General features: G+C 40.1%; 1 protein-coding gene across 7 annotated transcripts in view; it reads right to left on the reverse strand.

Moving 5' to 3' along the window:
* PLCB4 (phospholipase C beta 4) overlaps positions 1-24,360 on the reverse strand; it is a 485,858-nt gene that overhangs the window by 282,449 nt on the left and 179,049 nt on the right. For all 7 annotated transcript variants that reach the window (XM_047771687.1, XM_047771685.1, XM_047771688.1 and 4 more), the window contains one exon: positions 22,481-22,540. The gene's annotated coding sequence lies outside the window, so the exon portion shown is untranslated. The remainder of the gene's footprint in view (positions 1-22,480; positions 22,541-24,360) is intronic.

The raw sequence follows: 24,360 nt of genomic DNA on the forward strand, positions 1-24,360 counted from the left end.
TTAAGAATTTCAGGTCTTGGAAGGAAGTACAGACCTATGGGTCATTTAAACATTCTTAGTTTTATCCAGCAAACATGCTCACCATACCCCAGCTGTCCTGTGAAAACATCAAGAGATTAAGAGACAAAATTATTCTACAACATAAGAAGTCCAGAGAGAGGTGACTCTTAGAGAAGGGAAAGGGCAGTGACCTTGAGAAGGGGCCGTGACGGGGGGCTCCCAGGGTTCTGGGATGATCATGTTTTCTTGTTCAGGTTACCTGGGTGCATCAGCCTCATTAAAATCCGAAGAGCTTTAACCCTACAATTTGTGCACTTTTCTAACTGTATGTTAGTTACACTTTAATAAAGAGACTTTTATAAACAAACAAATGGCAAACACACCAAGGCATCCAGGCAACAGAGATATATGGCCCGGAGGAGATAAAGGCAATCACGACCTGCTATGTTTCCCGCTGAACTAAACTGGAAAATTAAGTGAAGAACAAGGTCCAGACCAGTCAAAAAAATTCCAAAAACAGAGACAGTGGAGTCTAAATTACATTCTTCCGTGAGAGTCTATCCATGAACTGTGTCCAGCCTGAGCCTCCCTTACCCACGGAATGACATAAACCCACTGGTATCTGTGGGAGGCATTTATGGGATCCTGTGCCCCACAACTTGACGCTGCATCTGGGAACCTGGCCAACCCAGGCTGACGGGTCTTGCATCAGCCCCAGGATCCATGTGAAGCCAGTCATTGTCTTCCCAGGGATTTTTGAAAACGGAATTGAGAAAGTGACCTATTATTCTGGATGCCTGAGGCTGTAACATGTATAGTTTGTTGGCTGTTGGAAGTCATGTTTCCATTAAAGGGACAAATCTGGCCTACCGAAATAGAATTGGTTTATATCAATTGGTAAAACACTGTTTGTTTGGGTTTTCCCCCCCATAAAATAGAGATCAACACATATTAACATTTATGGGCTGACAGAAGCAAAGGGAAATCAAGACCCTTAACTTTTTAACCTCAAATGATATCTTCATCCATCATTATTTGCAGATGGTGTTTTATTCTTTTTGATGCAATTGTAAACGGGTTGTTTTATTTCTGATAGTTCATTGTTTGATAGCTAGTGTATAGAAATGCAACATGTTTCTGTGTATTTTTTATCATGCAGTTTTACTGAATTCATTTATTCTAACGTATGTTGGAGAAGTCTTTAGGATTTTCTATATATAGTATCAGTCATCTGAAAATACAGGTTTCCTTTTCCTTTCCAATTTGTATGCCTTTTATTTCTTTTTCTTACTGTAGCTATAACTTTGAATAGTTATTTGAAATTGAATCCATGTTGAAGAAAAGTGCTGAGAATGGGCATCCTTCCTTGTCTTGTTCCTGATCTTAGAGGAAAAACTTTCAGATTTTCACCTTTGAGTATGAGGTTAAACTGTGGGTTTGTCATATATGGCCTTTATTACATCGAGGTATGTTTCTCCTATACCCTCTTTGTTGAGAGGTGTTTTTTTTTATCATAAATAAATGTTGAGTTCTGCCAAAAAAAATTTTCTGCATCTACTGAGAGGATCATACAATTTTTGTCCTTTGTCTAATTAATGTAGTGTATCAGTTATTTGATTTATGCATGTGAAACCATTCTTGAATCCCTGGAATGAATCCTACCGGATCATGGTATTGATCAAGGTATTATTCAATTCGGTTTGCTAATATCTTGTTAAGGATTTTTGTATCTTCATCATGGATATTGACCTGTAATTTTGTTTTTCTGTAGTGTCTTTGTCTGGTTTGGTTGATGGGTAATACTAGCTTTGGAGAACGTGTACTTTTTCCTACTCCTTTTTTTCTGTTTTTTTCTTTGTTTTGTTTTGTTTTTGCATTTTAGGGCTGTAGCTGCGGCATATGGAAGTTCCCAGTCTAGGGGTCAAATCAGAGCTGCAGCTGCCAGTCTACACCACAGCCACTGGAATGCAGGATCCAAGCCACATCTGCAACCTGCACCACAGCTCATGGTAATGCCTGATCCATGATCCACTGATTGAGGCCAGGGATCGAACCCACAACCTCATGGATACTAGTCAGATTCGTTTCTGCTGTGCCACGATAGGAACTCCTCTTTTTTTTTTTTAATATCTTGAAAAGTATTAACTTTTCTTTAAATTTTTGGTAAAATTCACCTGTGAAATCAAACAATCCTAGACTTTTTGTTGGGAGTTTTTTGATTACTTATTTTCATTATTAGTAATTGGTTTGTTCAGATTTTGCATTTCTTCCTAATCCAGTCTTAAAAGACTGTATATTTCTAGGAATTTATCCATTTCTTCTGCTTTATCCAAACTGTTGGCACATAATCATGTGTAGTAATCTCTTAAGATCCTTTGTATTTCTGTGCTGTTGGGAGTGATTTCTCCTCTTTCATTTCTGATTTTATTTATTTGGGCATCCTCTCTCTTTTAAATTTTTTTATGAACCCAGCTTATGAATTTTGTTTATCTTTTTAAGAACCAGCTCTCAGTTTGCATTGCTCTTTTCTAAACTTTAAGCCTCTGTTTCATTTATTTCTGCTCAGATCTTTACTAGTTCTTTCATTCCAACTTTGGGTTTGGTCTTCTTTTTCAAGTTCTTCAGGTGTAGGGTTAGGTTGCTTATTTAAATTTTTTTGTTTCTTTGTTTCCTGAGGTAGGCTTGTATCACTATAAACTTCCCTCTTAGAACAGCTTTTGCTGCACTACATAGATTTTGAATTTCCATTTTCATTTGTCATAAGTATTTTTAAGCTTCCTCTTTGATTTCTTCAATGACCCATTGATTTTAACAGCAGATGTTGTTTGACTCCATGTGTTTGTGTTTTTTCCAGCTTTTTCCTTGTAGATGATTGCTAGTCTATTGTGGTCAGAAAAGATGCTTGATACGACTTCAATCATCTTCAATTTATTTAGACTTGTTTCGTGACCTTCCAAGTGATATACCCTGAAGATGTTCCATGGAAGATGTTCCACTTGAAAAGAATGTGTATTCTACTACTGATTTTGAATAAAATGTTATATTCATAAATATACAAATATATAAAGTCTCTCCAGCCTATTGTGTTATTTAAGGCTAGTGTTTCCTTATTGATTTCCTTTCTGGATGTCTATCCATTGATTAAGTAGGGGTATTAAAGGACCCTATTATTATTGTTTTGCTGTCTATTTCTCACTTTATTTCTTTTAGAATTTGCTTATATAATTAGGTACTCATATGTTGGTGCTTTAATACAGTCTCTTGTATGCAGCATATAGATGAGTCTTTGTTTCTTTGTTTTTTATTTAATCCATTCATCTAAGTCATTTGGCTGGAGCATTTATCCCATTTACATTAAAGGTAATATTGATAGGTATATACTTACTGACATTTTGTTAATTGTTTTCTCATTATTTTTGTAGTTCTCTGTCTTTCTTCTCTTGGTTTCTTCCTTTGTAGTTTGATGGATTCCTTTAGTGTTATGTTTGGATTCCTTTCTCTTTAATTTTTGCATATCTATCATAGGTTTTGGTTTGTGGTTACTATGAGATTCATATGTAGCTGACCCTTAAATAACACAGGCTTGAAGTGCATAGGTCCACTTACACGTGGATTTTTCTAATAATAAGTACTACAGAACTACATTCTTCATTTGGTTGAATCCATGGATGAAGAAGAGTGAATACAGAGGAACTGAGGACATGGAAGGCTGACTCTCAGTTAAATGCAGATTTGACTGCTCAGAGGGTCATAACCCAACCCCTGCACTGTTCAAAGGTAAAGGGTCAAGTATATATAGATCTATATATCTAGCCACTTATTTTAAACTGATAGCTGCTTAAGTTTAAAGGCATACTAAAAGCAATACATTCCCCTCCCCATGTTTTATGGGTTTTTTAATTTTGGGGGGGTGTCTGTTTGTTTTTTGTTTTTTGGGGTTTTTTTTTGCTCTTTAGGGCTGAACTGGCAGCCTATGGAGGTTCCCAGGCTAGGAGTTAAATCGGAGTTGCACCTGCTGGCCTTTGCCATAGCCACAGCAATGTGGAATCGGAGCTATGTCTGCATCCTACACCACCGCTCACAGCAATGCCAGATCCTTAACCCACTGAGTGAGGCCAGGGATGGAACCTGCATCCTCATGAAAACTAGTCACATTCTTTAACCACTGCACCATGATGGGAACTCCATGTTTTAAGTTTTTGATGTCATATTTTACTTCCTTCTATTTTGTATATTCCTTAACTACTTACTATAGCCATAGTTGGATGTATTGCTTTTATCTTTCAGACTTCACACTAACTTTTTTTTTTTTTTTTGGTCTTTTGTCCTTTTAGGGCCACACCGCAGTATATGGAGGTTCCCAGGCTAGGGGTCTAATCAGAACTACAGCTGCTGGCCTATGCCACAGCCACAGCAATGCCGGATCCTTAACCCACGGGAACCAGGCAAGGGATCGAACCCGAAACCTCATGGTTCTTAGTCAGATTCGTTTCTGCTGCGCCAGGACAGGAACTCTCACACTAGCTTTTTAAATGGCTAATCCTCTGCCTTTCCTATGCATTTGCCTTTACTAGTGAGATTGAGATTTTTTTTCCTTTCATATATTTCCTTCTTTCTAGCTGTGCCTTTTCTCTTTCACTTAGAGAAACAATTCTTGTAAAGCCAGATTGGCGGTGATTAACTCCTTTAGTTTTGGCTTTTCTGGGAAAGTTTAACTCTCCTTCAATTCTGAATGATAACCTTGCATGTAGAGTATTCTAGGTTGTAAGTTTTTTTTCCTTTCAGCACCTTAAATACCTCCTGCCACTCTCTCTGGCCTGTATAGTTTCTGCTGAAAAAATCAGCTGATAGTTTTATGGGATTTTTCTTGTATGTGATTAGTTATTTTTCTCCTACTGCTTTTAAGATTCTCTTTATCATTAACTTTTGCCATTTTAACTACTAATATACCTTGGTGTGGATCTACTTGGGTTCATCTTGTTTGAGACTCTCAGTGCTTTTACCTGGATATCTGTTTCACTCATCAGGTAAGGAAAGTTTTGAGCCATTATTTACTCTAAGATTTCTGTTCCTTTCTCTCATCGTCTTCATATTCTTCTGGGTCCCTATAATGTGAATGCTACTCTGCTTGATGTTATCCAGAGGATCTTTCAACTCTCCTCATTTAAAAAAATTATTTTTCATTTTTACTTTTCTGATTGGGTGATTTCCACTACAATGTCTTCCAGGTCACTTATCTGTTCTTTAGTTAATATCTAATCTCCAGTTGATTCTCTCTGGTATCTTTTCTTTTTTTTTTTTTTCTTTAATTTCAGGTATCCTAGTCTTCGGTTATGGATGGTTCTTTCTTATATATTCTAAGTTTTTGCTGAAGTTTTCATTGAGTTCCTCCATTCTTTTCCCAAGATGGGACTGTATCATGAATTCCCTATAAGGTAAACTACTTATCTCCATTTCATTAGTTACACCCCCCTCCCCACTCCCAGCAACTGGGGTTTTATTCTGTTCTCTCATTTGGAACATATCACTCTGTCTCTTTACTCTGTTTGACGTCTGGTTTTTGTTTCTATGAATTGGGCTTAATGGATACCTCTCCTGGTCTTGAAGGAATGCCTTGTATGGGAGCATCCCACACATAGCCTGCTTGCATCTAGTGGCTTTGGCAGGTAGGCTGGAGCTGGAGTGAGTGTAGGCCAAGTGCAGTCCCTGGGGAGCACTGTCCCCAAGGGTGCCTTTGCTGGGTACCTGGGGCTGGAGTAGGCCTTGGCCAGGGGTAGTCTCTAGGCTGAGGCCATCCTGGTGAGATGACTGGAGCTAAAGCAGGATGAACGTGGAAGACCCCGAAGGGACTCAAATGATGGCACTTGCCAGCATCTTTAATCCTAGGGAAGGCTCCAGCTGTCCCAGCCTGTTTGACATAAGCAATAGGGTAAATAGATTTCCTTTTGGTGTAGCCTAGGTTCCCTTTATACTGCTTTTTTTTTTTCTTTTTTTTTTTCCACTCTGTCCTAGGGTAGGGACTGCACTTGGGCCCTGCAGCAATATCCTTCCCTACTGGAGGTTGCTGCATCAGAGGAGAGGTTCCCATGGATACTATGTCTCCATCTTTCCTACCCATTTCTCTGTGGTCCGTCTTTGTGCAGTAGGAGTTCAATCAGCCCTCAAGTCTTCTTCAAGAGGAATTTCCCTGCATGCAGATGTAGACTCAATGTGTCTGGGGTGGGGAGAGATGAGTAAAGGGTATTTCTAAGCTTGGATCCCTCTACTGTTTACTTTTTCACTGCCTCTCTCCCTCTCTAATAAAAAATAATCCTCTATAAGATCACTGCTTTCTTCCAAGTGCTTAGAGCAATGTTTGGTGCAAGGTAAACACTTAGTAAAGACTTGCTGAATGAATAAATAAATCACAGCCATAAAGTAAAAAAAAAAAGACCGTTTAGAAAATACTAATGAGGAGAGAACTATGAAGGTTTTCTGGATCAGCATCACTATCACTTAACATAACGATATTAAAAAGAAGCAACCTGAAACTCATTTCTGAATTATCAAAACAAAACCAAGATGAGATTTTAGCCAATCTAAGCATACTATAATTTGACTAAGAAGCAAAAGAAAATCTGCTTCCATTTTAGCATCACCAGCCTCCGACAACATAAATCACTGTCACTTGTGCTCTGGGGCATGAATGACATCTGGGAATTAAATCCTTTGATGGCAAAAGAAAAGAAGTCTTGGTCTTACTCAGTTACATCCAGCATTGAATTCAAATAAACATATGACAAATACATGTTTCTCTCAGTTTTATCTTTTTGACAATTATAGAGTGAACAGGCCAAAACAGGATTTTAGCCACAGATTCTGCGTGGCTGGAGTGGATACTTCCAAATAATTTCAAGGGACCATTTAACTACTGTTCTTACATTCTTTCCTCCCACTTGGGAATTTGATTAATACATATAAAATATTTCCCACTTTTCAAATACTCGATTCTCATCAAATAAGAATTGATTGATATGAACGTGTCATCTACGAACCATAAACCTGCTCTTTATTCCTTTGTACTTCATCAAGCACTAAAAATGATCTATTAACTCACCCAGCAGTAGCTACCAGAGTTCAACTGCACAAATGAAGTTCCCACACTTCTAATAAAGAATTTCAAAAGTATGTTTCAATTAAAAAGATGTTGGCTTGAGAGTTCAATTATGGCTCAGTGGGTTAAGGGTCAAGTGTTGTCACTGCTGCAGCTTGGGTCACTGCTGTGATGTGGGTTCAGTCCCTGGCCTCTGAACTTCCACACGCCGTGCGCACAGCCAAAAAAATTTTTTCAGAAAGATGTTGGCTTAGTCACATGAGCCAGGTCTAAATATGATGAGACTCTAAGCAGTTTACTTGCTTGTTCTTACCCACTGTCTTTAACAATGGACAATTTAGGGACAAATAAACCCAAGAAAAATCTGCCTTTAATGGTAACTTCTAGAAAGCTTTAATTTTTAATCATTTTAAATATATGCCCCCTTTCGATGATCATAAAAATTTTCATGATGTTGCCCTAATGTCATGTCTGTATTGAGAAATACACACAACTTCCCCCAAAGAGCTATTAATTGAGGGCTGCCTTAGGTATAATAAATTACACCCATGTAACTAGCACCATGATCAGGATATTGGAAACTTGTCCTTCAACCCAAAGGTTCCTCCAGGCCCCCTTGCCATCCCCACTGGACCCCCTACCTAACATACACGTCAGCTACAAGCAATCATCAATCTGCTTTCTGTCACTACAGATTAGATTGGCCTGTTCTAGAACATCCTATAAACAAAATAACACAGTATATACTCTTTAATGCATCACTTCTATTACATGGCATGATTTTTTCTTTTTTTCTTTTTAGGGCCGCACCTGTGGCATATGGAATTTTCCAGGCTAGGGGTTGAATTGAAACTACAGCTACCAGCCTATGCCACAGCCATTGCAACACCAGATCCAAGCCACATCTGCAACTTATGCTGAAGCTTACTGGCAATGCAGATCCTTAACCCACTGAGCAAGGCCAGGGATTGAACCCACGTCCTCATGGATATTAGCTGAGTTCTTAACCTGCTGATACATAATAGGAACTCCAGCATGATGTTTCTGAGGTTCACCCAAGTTGTTCTTTGTACCAGTAATTTGTTCCTTTCTCACTGCTAAGCAGTATTCCACTGAATGCCCACCTCAAAATTTGTTTATCCATTTGCTGGTATTTGGTTGTTTCCAGTGTTTTCTATTATAACTGAAGCTTCTGTGAACACTCATTTTTATAATCTTTGTGTGGATATAAATTTTCATTCTTTTGGGGATTAAAAAACCTAGGAGTAAGCATACTAGGGGTAAGTTTATGTTGAACGTTTTAAGAATTTGCCAAACATTTCTATATAAATGCATTAAAAATAAGTTTAATTTCTAGCTATAAAACTTTAATACTGAAAATTTTAGACTTTACACACCAGTTTCCTTTTTCTGCCCCAGAAGATGCCATCATGTTCTTCTCCACCTCCATGGGATTCAGTGTACAGAGCCGGCCTACAATGGGGTTGAGGAGCAGCTGCTATACACAGCATCATATTTTTTATATAAATACTAAAGTCATTAGAGGGAGGATTCCCTCAACAAAGCCCTACGTGGGGACAGAAGATGAGTAAATCTAGTGACAAGGAGGTCATCCTCTTCTGTGAAAGTTTAGATGAAGCATATTCTTCCGTAAAAGATGTTAGGTTTGGGTTTTCTCTACACAAGATCCCAGAGTACCTGTTCTCCTGTTACAGCTTCATGAGGCCTGTCCCCATAATAGCTGAAAGTTTCCACTAGATTACCTTCTTTCCAGAGGCTACATTCCAAGTAGGATGTAGAAGAAAACTGAGCTATCAGAGTTCCCTGGTGGCAAGTAGGTTAGGGATCTGGCATTGCCACTGCTGTGGTGGGTGCAATTCCTGGCCTGGGAACTTCCACATGTTGCAGGTGCAGCCAAAAATAAATATATAAATAAATAAGTATTTTTTAAAAGGAGTTCCCTGGTGGCTTAGCAGGTTAAGGATCTCGTGCTGTCACTGCTGTGGCTCGGGTCATTGATGTGATATGGATTCAATCCTGGCCAAGAAACTGTTACATGCAACAGGTGCAGGCAAAAAAAAAAAAAAAAAAAAGAGAGAGAGAGAGAGAGAGAAAACTGAGCTTTCACTCTTCATCCTCCTGAGCTTTCACTCATCATTCTCCTGAGGAGGCTCTTTCCCAGTGATCTGGCTGGACCAAGCCATGCAGGCCTGTAAGACAGCCACAGTTGAAATAAAACTTTTGATAAATCATTCATCCCAATTTGGGAATAAGGAACCACCACTCATAAATAAATGCCCTAGTAATTCCTTTCCAGGATGTTATTTTCTGATTATGAGTTCAGGCATGTCTACTATGAGTATAAAATATTATAAGTCACAGAACTTTTTTTTTTTTTTTGGTCTTTTTGCTATTTCTTGGGCCGCCCCTGCGGCATGTGGAGGTTTCCCAGGCTAGGGGTCGAATCGGAGCTGTAGCCACTGGCCTACGCCAGAGCCACAGCAACGCAGGATCCGAGCCGCATCTGCAACCCACACCACAGCTCACGGCAACGCCGGATCGTCAACCCACTGAGCAAGGGCAGGGACCGAACCCGCAACCTCATGGTTCCTAGTCGGATTCGTCAACCACTGCGCCACGACAGGAACTCCTTTTTTTTTTTTTTTTGTCTTTTTTTTAGGGCCCGTGGCATATGGAAGTTCCCAGGCTAGGGGTCAAATCAAAGCTACAGATGCTGGCCTACACCTCAGCCACAGCAACGCCAGATCCAAGCTGCATCTGCAACCTACACCACAGCTCACAGCAATGCCGGATCCTTAACCCACTAAGCACCAGGGGTTGGACCCGCATCCTCATGGATACTAGTCAGGTTCGTTACTGCTGAGCCACAACGGGAACTCCTCACCACAATTAGTCAAACCATCCTTGTCTAAAAGCCATTCACCTAGAACGGTGTCTTTTCCCACCTCTTAAATCTGGGCTGGTCTGTGACTTCCTGGGATGACAGAGGGTGACAGAAATGATGGTGTGTGCTTTTGCACTCCTTCACACTCTCTCCTCTCCTCTCTTTCTCATTGTGAAGCCCAAATTAGCTTTTGAGAAGGCAAGAGACACATGGAGGAGAAAGGAGCCATCCCAGCTCAGCACCTTGGCCGGCACCTCAGTATAGCCAGCAGTTGACCACAGATACTTGAGGGAGCTGAGCGGAGATCAACAGAAATTCCCAGCTAAGGGCAATCCAAACTGCCAACCCACTCAATGCGCCGAATACTTGGTTCCTATTTTAAGCCAGGACATTTTTTTCTTTCCTTTTGGAAAAAGGTTTGTTTTTCTTTTGGTTGCGCCCGAGGCATGCCAAAGCGCCAGGGCCGGGGATCAAACCTGCATCACACCTCCAAGTTGAGCCACAACAGCGATGATGTCAAATCCTTAACCCATTGAGCCACCAGGGAATTCCAAGAAAAAAAAAAGTTTTAAGCATAAGGAATCCATATTTGTTATAAAAGAAATTTTTTAGATAAAAAAATAAGCTTATAACTTTTGAGGAAAAAATATGAAATAAATGAAGGAAGTAGAACTTCCACCTCCATGCCATCCTGGTGACATCTGGCATGTCTTCTTCTGTGGTGTGAACCTTAGCTCCTGGGCTTTCCCACCATCTGGTAACCTCCCTGAAAGGTGATGAGCACAAGCAGGGGACATGTGCCCTTTTGCTGATGACACAGAATCCTAAAGCCCTTCCTTTGTTTGCAGAATTTCTTCTTTTTCTTTTCTTTCTTTTTTTGGTCTTTTTAGGCCCACATCCGCGGCATATGGAGGTTCCCAGGCCAGGGGTCAAATTGAAGCTGTAGCCGCTGGCCTACACCACAGCCACAGCAATGCAGGATCTGGGCTGTGTCTGTGACCTGCACCACAGCTCATGGCAACACCAGATCTTTAGCCCACTGAGCAAGGCCATGGATCGAACCCTCATCCTCACAGATACTAGTCAGGTTCGTTAACCACTGAGCCACAACAGGAACTCGTCCGCAGAATTTCTGAGTCTATTTTAGCAGCTGAAAATGGCAGACAGTCACTCTTGTAACTGGTTCGAAAGCCACAGCTAAGTAGAGGAGTTTCCTGTTGTACCTGTTCTATAGGATTTTACAGTTGCTAGTCCTTCCTTTTGCCCAGGGAAACCCAGCATCACAGTAAAGGCATCAGACATCATGCTGCGGTCTACACTCACCCTGGAAATCCTAGCCAAGCACTTCTCCATGGAGCAAACTGTCAGAACCACCATTTGGTATATTTAGTAAAAATAGCGGCTATCATTAATTGAGCACTTATTACGTGTCAGACACTCTCCAAGAGCATGGGGTTGGGTGGTGGGGTGGTTTGTTTGTATCAGATGAGAACTGTATTCTCACAGTGATGCAAGAAGTTCCTTCCAAGTCCTGCAGGCCAAGCTATTCTGACCACAGTCAGCAGTGACTTCTGGTTGGTCCCTGGGGCAGGCCTGGTGGCATTCATTGACCCTAGGGGATCTGCTTCTCGGAGTTCTCACAGACAAGGGTTCTCACCTGGCCCCCTGCTCAGAGTGTACAGCACTTCAGATGCTCCATTCTAGTACTTAAAGGTCCCAGGAGCCCTAATCTATGTGTCTTCCCAAACTTCTCCTGACCTCATCGGGAAGGTCGGAAAAGCCCCTGTTTAACCTGCACAGAAAGATGCCTCTTTCAGGAGGCTCTGCAAGGGCCCAGGAGTTACCTCCTACACACACAGGTGGCCCTGGGTCCTTTGGCCTAATCAATTTCCTGCTACTTCGTTCCATCTGTCTAATCTAAGTAGTTCTCCCTGTTACTTTGATTTTTTCACTCACTGCTTCAGTGTTGAATATACATACACACATATACATAAACACATAAGTAGCTGCTTCCAACTCTATTCTAATGCAGGTCAGGCAGAAAACACATGTGTCTCTTCCTTACACCTTCTTATGGTCAAAGGGTCTAGGAGTAAAGCAGCTTTCTCCTGCCCAACCCCCCACCCACCAGGAGCAATCTTCCAGCTACTATTAGACAAGGACTTTGAAGCCATCTGGAAATGCTCAAAGAGCAGTTGCTGAGGATTTACCGATAAGAGTGATTTCCAAAAGGAAAATCCCCCACTACTCTCGATGAATGGACCAGAGGTCAGACATGCCAGAAACAAACGTGACTCATCCCAGCAACCCATCCTGGGAAAACCACCTGTCTTCTTCCTCGATTTCTTTCCACCTTCTGATTACTTCCTGATTTTGATGGCTATGCCACAGCTTTCCTTTATATAAAAGAAGGTTTTTAAAAAATTGTTTATATAATTGAAGACAATGACTAACACAACTGAACACATGCATAGACCAGAGAAAAATACTTGTCATCACAGCCAAAGAGAAGGTCATATGTTTGCTCTTTTCCAGAAAGCTTCCTTGGAATTCATTTTGTTGTTATTGTTATATACATAAACTCAACATATAATATTTTATTTGAAAATTTTATTTACTAAAAAATAATGTATTAAATAATAGATTATACACTACAATTTTCAGTTGCTATTTTTTTTTAAATGACCAAGATATCCTTATAATGATGTTTACAATACTCACTTCTCCTTAGGGCATTTCATTCAAAGGTAAAACTTCACCTTCACAGTTCTGCTCGGTGTTCACAAAGCCAAGGTCAAGATGCTGACAGGCTGAGTTCCTTTTCAGAGTCTCTAGTGGAGAATTCACTTCTAAGTGCATTCAGTTTGCTGGCAGGATTTGGTTTTCTGCGCTTAGAGGACTGAGATCCCAATCTCCTTGCATGCTGTTGTCTGGGACTGTTCTAGGCTCCTAGAGGCTGCCCCGAGGAGCTCATCTTTCTCCATCTTTGAAGCCAGCAATGACACATGGAGTCTCTCCTCATTTCTCTGACCTCTCCCTCCCTTGGTATTCTAATGAGCACCATCAACCCAACAGACTGCACACTGGCTTTGCTTTGAATACCGCCAATGTGATTCTCAACCTAGCTGCAAAGGGTGCGACTTTAAGCAAGCAAAGTGTCTGGAGTCTAGTGCTCTTACAGTAACCCCCACACAACTACATGACTATTCATTGGTTGCTTCTTTCTCCTGAGATGCAGTATCATTCAAGAATCACTACAGGAGTTCCCGTCGTGACGCAGTGGTTAACGAATCCGACTAGGAACCATGAGGTTGCGGGTTCGGTCCCTGCCCTTGCTCAGTGGGTTAACGATCCAGCGTTGCCGTGAGCTGTGGTGTAGGTTGCAGACGTGGCTCGGATCCTGCGTTGCTGTGGCTCTGGCATAGGCCAGTGGCTACAGCTCCGATTAGACCCCTAGCCTGGGAATCTCCATATGCTGCGGAAGCGGCCCAAAGAAATAGCGAAAAAAGACAAAATAAATAAATATCCTGTGAACAGTAAAGCGGCCCAAAGAAATAGCGAAAAAAAAAAAAATCACTACAGGACAAAACAATAATAAAAGCAAAAGGAGCAGGAGCCCTGAATAGCTAAAATCATACTGGAAAAGAACAACAAAGTTAACAGACTCATGCTTCATGACTTCAAAACGTACTACAAAGACATAGGAATAAGGATAGGCACATAGAACAAAGGAGTAGAACTGAGAATAGAGAAATGACAAGGATGCCAAGATCATTCAATGAGGAAAGAACAATTTCTCCCATAAATGGTGCTAGGACAACTGGATATCCACCTGCAAAAGAATGAAGCCAAACCCGTAGCCTCATACCATATTAAAAAATTAACTCAAAAGGGATTAATACTTAAACAGATGAGCTTAAGTCCACAAAACTTTTAGAAGAAAAGAGAGGGGTAAATCTTCATAACTTTGGGTTTCGCAATGGATTCTTATCTAGGAAAATGAAAGCAAGAGTAACGATAATTAAAAATAGGTAAATTCAACTTCATTAAAATTAAAACTGTGTGTACTTTAAAAGATATTATTAAGAAAATGAAAAGACAATCTATAAAATGAAAGTATCTGCAAGTCATATCCAATAATGATCATGCATCCTTTTATATTAAAAAATCTTTCATGATATAATAACAAAAAGTCAATCAACCCACTTAAAAAATGAATTGAAGAGTTCCTGTTGTGGCTTGGCAGTAAGGAACTTGCCTAGTATCCATGAGGACTTGTGTTCAATCCCTGGCCTAGCTCAGTGGGTTAAGCCAATGAGCCCACATGTTGTCATGAGCTGTGGTATAGGTTGCAGATGTTGCTCAGATGCCATGTTGCTGTGGCTATGGCATAGGCCTGCAGCTGCAGCTCTGATTTGACCCCTAGCCCAGGAACTTCCATATGCCATACATGTGGCCCTAAGAAGCAAAAAAAAAAAAAAAAAGGATTGATATTTCCACAAAGAAACAAACAGCCAACAACCACATGAAAAGAGGCACATCATTAGTCATCAGGGAATGCAAATCAAAACCACATCTTGTACCATCTCACATTCAGTAGATGGCTTTACGAAAATGAAAATAAGTACTGGAAAGGACATGGAGAAACTTGAACTGGACTACATTGCTGGTAGAAATAGAAAATGGTACAGCTACTAAAGAGAACCATTTTGCAATTCCTCAAAAAGTTAAACATAGAATCATTGTTCCATTCCTAGGTATATACCCCAGACAACTGAAAAGGACCCAAATACTTTATACACATGTTCATACCAGTACTATACAATAGCCAAAAGATGGAAAAACAGCCCAAACGTTTGGATGAACAGATAAACTGTGGTACAGACACACAAAAACATTATTATTCAGCTATAAAAGGGGATTAAATACTGATACACACTATAACATAGGGACTCAAAAACAGGATGCCTAGTGAAAAAAACCAGAAGCAAATGTCAGGTATTACATGGCTCAACTTACATGAAATATCCAAAACAGGCAAATCCATAGAGATGGAAAGCAGATTGGTGGGGAAAGGAAAAGTGGGGAGCAATTCATTAAGCAGTTGCTCCCCACTCTTAATGAGTTGTTCCCCACACTCTTTTTTGGGAGGAGTGATGAAAATACTTTAGAACTACATAGAGGTATTGGTTGCACAAGTTTGTGAATGTGCTAAAAAAGGACATTGGATTGTTCACTTTAAAATGGTGCATTTTTGCTATGTGAATTTCTTAAACTTATCCAGTGAAGGAACGAGGGAGAGGAAAGAGAAACCTATCACACACTTAGTTTCAAGACCTTAGTTGGGGTAAATCTGAAAGGCTGGCAAAGGATGGAGATCTTCCTGTGAAAACCAGGAGGAATAGGATTTGGAAGAATGCTAACCTTAGCAACAGTTAGTAAAGTTATCTTATATAAGTCATGGTGTTAGCCCCATACCCTTCTTCCCTCCTTCTAATCACTTTGGGGAAAGAAGCCCAGATGTCCATGGAGACCAAGAAACAGAGCAACAGAGAGTCACCCTAGAAACAGAAAGAATGTGAGAAAAACTCTACAGTTGGCCAAGGCTGAAAATTCTTTCCTATGAAAAGGAGGGACATCCATGTGTGGTACAGGGGTGTCTTTCTGGGAAGAGGAGTAAAGAGTTAGAAAATTCTCCTTTCCCTCTGTTTTTGCTCTTTTCTCTCTCCTCTCTCAATTCTTTCACAAATCAAGAAAAGGAGAAGAATATATGAGGCTAGAGCTTGCCCACCCCTTTGGGAATGCCTCTAATAGTAGAGATGAAGTGAAGGAAATAAAAAGTGGATGGAAAGCCAGTGCTGGCCATTCACTGCCTAAGCAGAAGACTTTAGATTTTTTTTTTTGTATTTTTTTTGGCATTTCTTGGGCCGCTCCCGCGGCATATGGAGGTTCCCAGGCTAGGGGTCTAATCGGAGCTGTAGCCACCAGCCTATGCCAGAGCCACAGCAACGCAGGATCCGAGCCACGTCTGCAACTTACACCACAGCTCACGGCAACGCCAGATCGTTAACCCACTGAGCAAGGGCAGGGACCGAACCCGCAACCTCATGGTTCCTAGTCGGATTCGTTAACCACTGCGCCACGATGGGAACTCCACTTTAGATTTTTTTAAGGGCTTCCCAGTCCAGCTTACCAGTTAAGGGAAAGAGAGGGAGCCATTTGTGCAGAAGGGTGCCCAGGAATAAAAACTGTGTTCATGCTAAAGCACTCCCGGAGCATGACAATGGGGGCAAGACAGCACTGGCATCAGAGGTGGCCCCTGGGACAGAAGGTATTTCCAACATCCTCTTCATACAATGTGACTCCAGCACTCTGCCATTGAGAGGTAGGTGTTTATGTCTCCTCCCCTTGAAACTGGACAGGCTTGTGCCTCACCCGTAACAAAATACTAATACGGACAAAGAAACATAGAAAACAAGCTTAGGGTTACCAAAGGGGAAAGGAGGGGTGAAGGGAGGGGATAAAGTAGGAGTTTGAAATTAACATATACACACTATTAACTGGGTCACTTTGCTGTACAGCAAAAATTGACAGAACACTGTAAACCCAACTATAACAAAATTTTTTTAAAAAAACAACATATACACATTACAATATATAAAACAGATAACCAACAAAGGACCTGCTGTACAGCACAGGAAACTATACTCAATATTTCATTATAATCTATAAGGGAAAAGAATAGGGAAAATACACATACATACAAACACATATATAAATATATAAAACTATATAATATATATAAAATTATATGTTATATGTAAATATATATAAGACTGAATTGCTGTACTATACACCTGAAATTAACATGATACTGTAAATCAACTATTCTTCAATTTTAAGAAATCAGAAAAAAGAAAAAAACATAAAGAGCATGTTCTAATTTAAAAAATAAAATAAAAATGTGAAGGAAATGATGCAGCATGATTTCCAAGGCCACATCATAAAGTGGGGCGGCCCCTCATGTGTCAGATGGAATAATCACACTGCCCATGTAAGCAGCCCAGCTATGCTGATGCCACCATGCTGTGAGGAAGCCCACAGTTACCCATGAAGAACGATGCCATGGAGAAATCCGGAGACTATATGGAGAGAGCCCAGCCAGGCCCCCAGGTGCTCCAGCTCCTTGCTCTTTCAGCTTCAGATTCCATCTGAATGCAACTACATGAGAGACCCCAAGTCAGAACTGCACAATGAAGCCCTTCCTGAACCCCAGACCCACAGAAAATGTGAGAGGTGAAAAGGTGGCTGCTGTTGTTTCAAACCACTACCTCTTAGAGTGACTCCTTATACAATAATAAATAACTGAAATGGACCCCAGCATATATAACCTGGGTTACGATGCTACTTCCCTTCATATACTCACAATCCAGGTCTGTGAATCTGGTATTGATCAAGCCACTAACTACCATTCTTACTCTGGAGTTAGTAGTCAAGGCTCATCAGATTACATGCAGGTACCCAAACTTTTCTAGAACCATCTCCTCCAACACACATTACATACATACATCTCTCTCTCTCTCTATATATATATATATATTTTTTTTTTTTTTTTTGCCATGGTCTAAGATGCTCTCTTTTCCTCTCTAAAATCTTTCTACCTTCCATCCTTCATTCAAGACGCAATGTCTTCCAAAAAGTGGTCCTATAATTCTGCACTCCTGGAAGCTATCAGTGATATTTAGCTGTCAAAACCAATCATTTAAATCATAATTCATGCCTACAGGGCATTAAGTCCCCAAATGGAAGGAGCAATGGCTCATCAAGAACAGATCAGCTCACTTTCTTGGGACAACAATGCCACCTTGCTTCTTTATTGAATGGGGTGATCAAGCTGGGCAATTCAAAAGTGGTGACAAAAAGTTTTATCTCAAAGGAAGTAAGCCTCTTACCAGAGCTTTTCTATAACACTCTGAAGTTGCACTGTCCAATACAGTGCCACTGGTCAAAGGTGCCTTTGAGCACATGAAATATAAAATATATGCCATATGAAAATTCTATTTTAAAAAGGTAAAATCTCATGTTAATAACTAGGATTGCCGGGCTATATATACTATAAAAATTAACTTCAAGTGGGATCTTGCATTCCATCTGAATGCAACTACATGAGAGACCTCTAGCTCGGGTTGTTAATCACGATTTTTTTTTTCACTTTTTAAATCAGACTACAGGAAAAGTTTAAATTACTCATGCTTACGTGATATTTCTAGTGGACCACACTTTTGTGCTATACTGAATTGAGGGTGCATGAGGAAACACCACCTTTTTCACTAAAAGGTTTAGGAAAATATTTTTAAAGGCAAAAGTGAAATGTTAGGATACAAAATTTAAATGGATGGCTAAAAAGAATGAGAATGAAAATAATATTTAATATGTATACATGGAAATGTTTCTAGCATGAATACATGCCAACCACATGGTCATACGATATCCTTGCATGTTTTTACAGGGCACTGAAATCATTACCCATGACGACATTCATCTAAGGAAAGCTCTCAAATGACAGGCTTTATTTTTTTTAACTCTAACATATGTAGAAATTCTACTGATTGAAAATTACCCAGGTGTCTCTCGATGCTGCAATCACTTTAGGACTTAGATATTTGAAGCAGCGCTTATTAACTGCTCAAGGGAAGAAAATGAATTTATACAGCTTCTCAAAGTAGGTAATGTGCACCAGAAAATGGCCTAAGGGATTAAAAATGCTCCCACAGGAGTGGGGAAGTGAGACAGCATGTGCCTGGGTAGAAAGGACACTCCAGTGTCCTGTCCAGATACCATTAGGTACCTTTTAACTGTCCTGTGTACCCACCCCCCAGCTGTTGTGTGCTTTGCTTCTAAAGACGGTACTTGAAAATTTCTTAAGAGGAACACCCTTCAGCTTCTAGAACTGCTTCAACTACAGATGCAGAGTCAAGTGCTCCCCCGTTTACAGCCCCTCCCCCACCAGCCCACAGCCAATGACTGAGGCAGGGATGGGAAAACCCAGCTCCCTTGCTTTGAGCAGAAGGAACAGACTCTTGGGAGCAATTACACTCCAGACTGCCCCAGGGATCAGGCTGAGGCAGACATATTGTCCAAACCATCCCCCTACTTGGCTTCTTCCCTTTCCCTTTCCTTCCCCAACACCCCAGTTCTCCCTGCCTTAATAAAAATGCCTGCACAGAAATCCCATTTCAAGTCCACTTCGGAGAGCCCAAGTCAGGACTTTCATGATGCATGATGCACTTAACTAAGAAAACATGAAACCAGATCCTTATTGTTGTTTTTGTTCCGTGGCTAAGTCCCTATAACACTTAACAATTTAAGATAACTCCTCAAACCACAGTTTAATAAACAAGAAGTATCTTTGTTCCTAAAGAGCACTGCAGTAGTCCTAGAACAGATGTCTTAGACCTAGAAAAAAAGATGCTAATAACTGGCACAGCATACATGTATCTCCAGGTGTGATAAGGGTAGCGTGCATGGCTCCAAAGTAGAAGTAAAGAGAGGTCAACTGAAAGTTTAGTGAGCTTCATATCTGCCACTGATGTTATAAATTCTGTACATAATCAATATTTAATAAAAACAACTTCAAGTCATTCAGAAAGGGAGACAGCACTGCCAACATTTCATAACTTTTCTCTAAAAAAATAGTCTCTCTTCTAAACTGAAATAAAACAAGGAAATAGGTATCAAGGGTTGTTTTCTTTCTTCTTATGAAGGACATGAAAAGACATCTTTTCTCTTTTTTTGGCATATGGAGACTCCCAGGCTAGACGGCTAATCAGAGCTGTAGCTGCTGGCCTATACCACAGTCACAGCAATGCAGGATCCGAGTCGCGCCTGTGAACTACACCACAGCCCATGGCAATGTGCTGGATCCTTAACCCACTGAGCGAGGCCAGGGATCGAACCTGTGTCCTCATGGATACTAGTCAGGTTCATTAACCACGGAGCCATGATGGGAACTCCAAAAAGACATCTTTTCTTACAGACATTCTTTGGTTTGACTAAGCTAATAAATTCCTCTTCATCAAGAATTATTCTGAAGCTAGAAATTTAAGGATGAGGATAATTCATCCCATTTTGTTTTCTATACAGATTTTCCATTTTAACACTGATAAAAAGCAAAGTCGAATGTGACATAAATAAGAAAACTCTAAAATACACCTTTTGCTACTACAGGAATTAAAATGTATTCTGAATGCCTATTTTGGATATAATAGTTCCCCAAATAAAACCCACTTAGAACTAGAACTAGCCTACTGCCCGCTGTTGGCATCATGGCAAAATAAAGGAGGTGTTCAAGACGAAACCAGAAAAGTTCAGATGTCAGAGTCTGGATAGTTCCAATTTTAAATATTGGAAGACATTATAAAAGAATCATATTTCACTTTAATATTAAAAACCTCATAATATAAGATATCCAACAACTGAATGTTGCCAGAGTAGAATGTTTTTATTTTTAGGAGATGATGGCAGGAAATACACCAGAATTCTCTCTTTGGGAAGAGGCCAAGCTTAACACAAAGATAATAATCAACACCCCAGTGACATGTGGGACACCAGGTCCAATCAGGTCCTATTAGGTGTGGGGATGCAAGAGGAGTCCACATGCTATGCCAGCTGTCCCAGGACCCAGGGCCATTGGAAGTCTTTGAAAAAATCAAATGCATGGCATTTTTATCACTTAATAGAGAGGAAATTACTCTTATAACTTCAAACATATAGCAGAAACAGATTCAAAGACATGGAGAACAGACTTGTGGTTGCCAAGGGGGAAGGGGGAGGGAATGGGATGGACTGGGAGTTTGGGGTTGGTAGATGCAAACCATTACATTTCGAATGGATAAAAAATGAGGTCCTACTGTACAGCACAGGGAATGCTATCCAGTCTCTTGGGATAGACCATGGTGGAAGATAGTACCAGAATAAGAATGTATATATATATATGTATGACTGGGTCACTTTGCTGTTCTGTGGAAACTGGCACAACATTGTAAATCAACTGCACTTCAATTTAAAAATTACAAAAAGGTACACACACACACTGTACGTGTGTGTGTGTGTGTGTATATATGTATATCAAGTATTAACTCAAGTGTTTTAAATCAAGTGTTAAAACAAGTGTTTATTTTCACTAAATGCCTAATTCTTCAAAGGAACTATTTATAATAAACCTGATGAAAATGACTTTTTTTAAGGATAATATGACTATCGTACAGAGAAAAGTGGATAGTCTAGAAAAACATAAAAAAGAAAGAGTAAAAAGCAGAGGTCGTATCGATACTAATTTATTAAAGTGCCAAGTGAATTATTCAGCCCCCAACTCTGGATTGCCTGCTAAGACATGGTTTATGAGTCACCCGCAGAGAACAGTAAAATATACTGCCCTTGACTAAAAATAAGTAGGAACGTTCCATAGTAAATCTACTTTCTTGATATTCTTGTGTCATCATTAAATACGGATCACTTGGAGAAGTGTTGAGTGTGTGATTCTTCCCACCCCTCACCAAAAGGTCAGAAGAAATCAGCCACTGGCCCTGCCAGGAGATAATGGAATGTCTGTCACGACATGAAACACAGAGAAGAAAATAATATTGATTTTAAATGCCTGGAGTTCACCCATCAAGATGAACAGTAAAAGTGCTGGTTACCTTTTCCATGTGATCCCTATAAAATGACTTCTTATCCTTTGAAGTAAAAAAAAAAAAAAAATGATGCAGGGTCTAAATTTTTTGCTTATAACAGCAAGCAGAAGACAGCAATTTGACAAAGGGGTCAGTAAAGAACATTCTTTTACATTCACTAGGATTCCGGTTCTTGAAAAACACATTGGCAAGTTATGACTTATAATTAAAAAGAAGTGTTATAAAAGGCAAAAAAAGTAAATAAATAAATGAAAAGAACTGTGCATATAAAGACATTTTGGATTCCCATTTTTAGCATTTCTTTAAATATTTGTAAAATGGAACTTTGGAGGAACATTGGAAGGATTTATTGACAGCATCATTATAGGTAGTTCCCATAAAATAGGGAGTGGATTCCAGCTAACACGGATTTTCTTACCTGTGAGAATCTTCTTAAACAGAATGTGTACAGAATTAGACACAAGTCACATACATGTCTCCCCAGAAAGAACTACAGAAAACAGTAACTTAAGTAATATCTGAGGCTTATAAAATGCAGGCAATACTACCAGAGAAAGCAAGTGGAAAATCTAGCAGAAGGTTGAAGGGCCCAAGGTTGGTGGAAGGAATAAACTTGAATCTAGAAAACGCCAGGAGAGAACGCTCTACTCCATTAAGGAAAACATCTGTGAACCAGTTCTGAGTGCTATTTCAGGTGGGACATAATTTCAGAAGGGAATCATTTAACAGACCAAAAGTTCCAGAACCCCACAAAGAGCAACTCTTACCCACAATGTGCAGAGTACTTACCAGATGGCTGGTGTCCCAACCACAAGTGGTATCTGCTTAGTTAAATCACAGTGCTGTCCCCTGTAAAGGAAGGACACAGACCAGAGAAAAATCACTGTCAAGGACTTTTACAATTCTCCTGGACAGAAATAGCCCTGTGTACTTTGAAATCAAAACCTTTAATATTTTTTAAAACCCATCAGAAAGTGATATCAATAAATGTGTGACAGTTTATAAACCAATGACAAAAACACACAATCACCAAATCAGAAATATCACTGCTACACCCAGCCCAAGGGTTTATACCCCTCTCTATTAAGCTGCTGACCTACAATTCAGCTTCTTAACATATCAAAATAATTATGCAGCAACTGAATAACAAGGGTATCCAAATGTTCTAGAAGTAGATATAGTGATCTTTTCCTGATTAACAGTAAAATGTCCTTAGATGAGCTATAATTGTAAGAAACCTTTCGGGAGTAACCGTCATGGCTCAGTGGAAACAATCTGACTAGTAACCATAAGGACGCAGGTTCTATCCCTGGCCTCACTCAATGGGCTGCCGTGAGCTGTGGTGTAGGTCACAGACTCAGCTAGGATCTGGTGTTGCTGTGGCTGTGGTATAGGCCAGGGCCTACAGCTCCAATTGGGCCACTAGCCTGGGAACTTCCATATGCTGCAAGGGTGGCCCCCAAAAGACAAAAAAAAAAAAAAAAAAGAAGAAGAAAAGAAAAAGAAACCCTTTTTTTCTCCTACCTAGAGCAGTGCTGGATAGGAAAAATTTACAATAAAATTGCATCTATAGTAGGAAAGATTGACAATGAAAGAGCCGTTATTTTCTTTTTTTAAATACAGGCACTCCATGGCATTATTTTATTTGTGTTTGCTTGTTTTGGCCACCCTGAGGCATATGGAGTTCCCAAGCCAGGTATCAGATTCAAGCTGCAGTTGCAGCAACACTGGATCCGTAACCCACTGTGCTGGGCAGGGGATGGAACCTGCATTCTGGTGCTCCATAGACACCACCAATCCTGTTGTGCCATAGCAGTAACTCCAACAGTCATTATTTTTGATGTGTGTTTTTGTATTGCCTTTGTCAGCAAGTTACTGTGTGGATTTTGAACTTGACATTGGATTTAGATTTCAAGATCTTTCCAAGGTTTTGTGTGAGATGGGGGAGAGGCATAGTTTCAGGTAGTGTCAGAAATATGAATAAATAAGAGAGAACCCATTTGCATCGACAAGAAGGTAGAGACAAAAATATTGGCAAACACGGCAAAAATTTAGAGACATGGGAAAATAATGTATGTAAAACCTAAATTGGGATTTTGCAAAGGTCACTGTCTATTTATAAAGATGTTTATAGCAAGGTCTCAGGTAGAAAGGTACATTTTTTCTAATGCAAGAATACGTCATTAAAAAAAATGCAAAGAAGGAGTTCCCATCATGGCTCAGCAGAAATGAATCTGACTAGTATCCATGGATGCAGGTTCCATCCCTGATCTCACTCAGTGGGTTAAGGATCCGGCGTTGCCATGAGCTGTGGTGTAGGTCACAGATTTGGCTTGGATCTGGCATTGCTGTGGCTGTGGCTGTGGCCTGAAGCTGCAGCTCCAATTTGACCCCTAGCCTGGGAATCTCCATATGCCATGGGGGCATCCCTAAAAAGACAAAAAAAAAAAAAAAAAAAAAGCAAAGATCTGGCTCTATACGGACAGATATGGGAAAAAAATTCTCAAGTCATAGTACTAATTTTTAAAAATTCAAGTAATGTAATGATATGCATACAATGAGCCCACTATGTGAAAACAAACTTCACTAATCTAGGTGTAAAAACACAGATATGAACATTTTTATATGCATATCTGGAAGAAACTACAGCGTGGCAGCCTCTGAAGAAC

This window comes from Phacochoerus africanus, chromosome 3, assembly GCF_016906955.1.
Source record: "Phacochoerus africanus isolate WHEZ1 chromosome 3, ROS_Pafr_v1, whole genome shotgun sequence".
Lineage (NCBI taxonomy): Eukaryota > Metazoa > Chordata > Mammalia > Artiodactyla > Suidae > Phacochoerus > Phacochoerus africanus.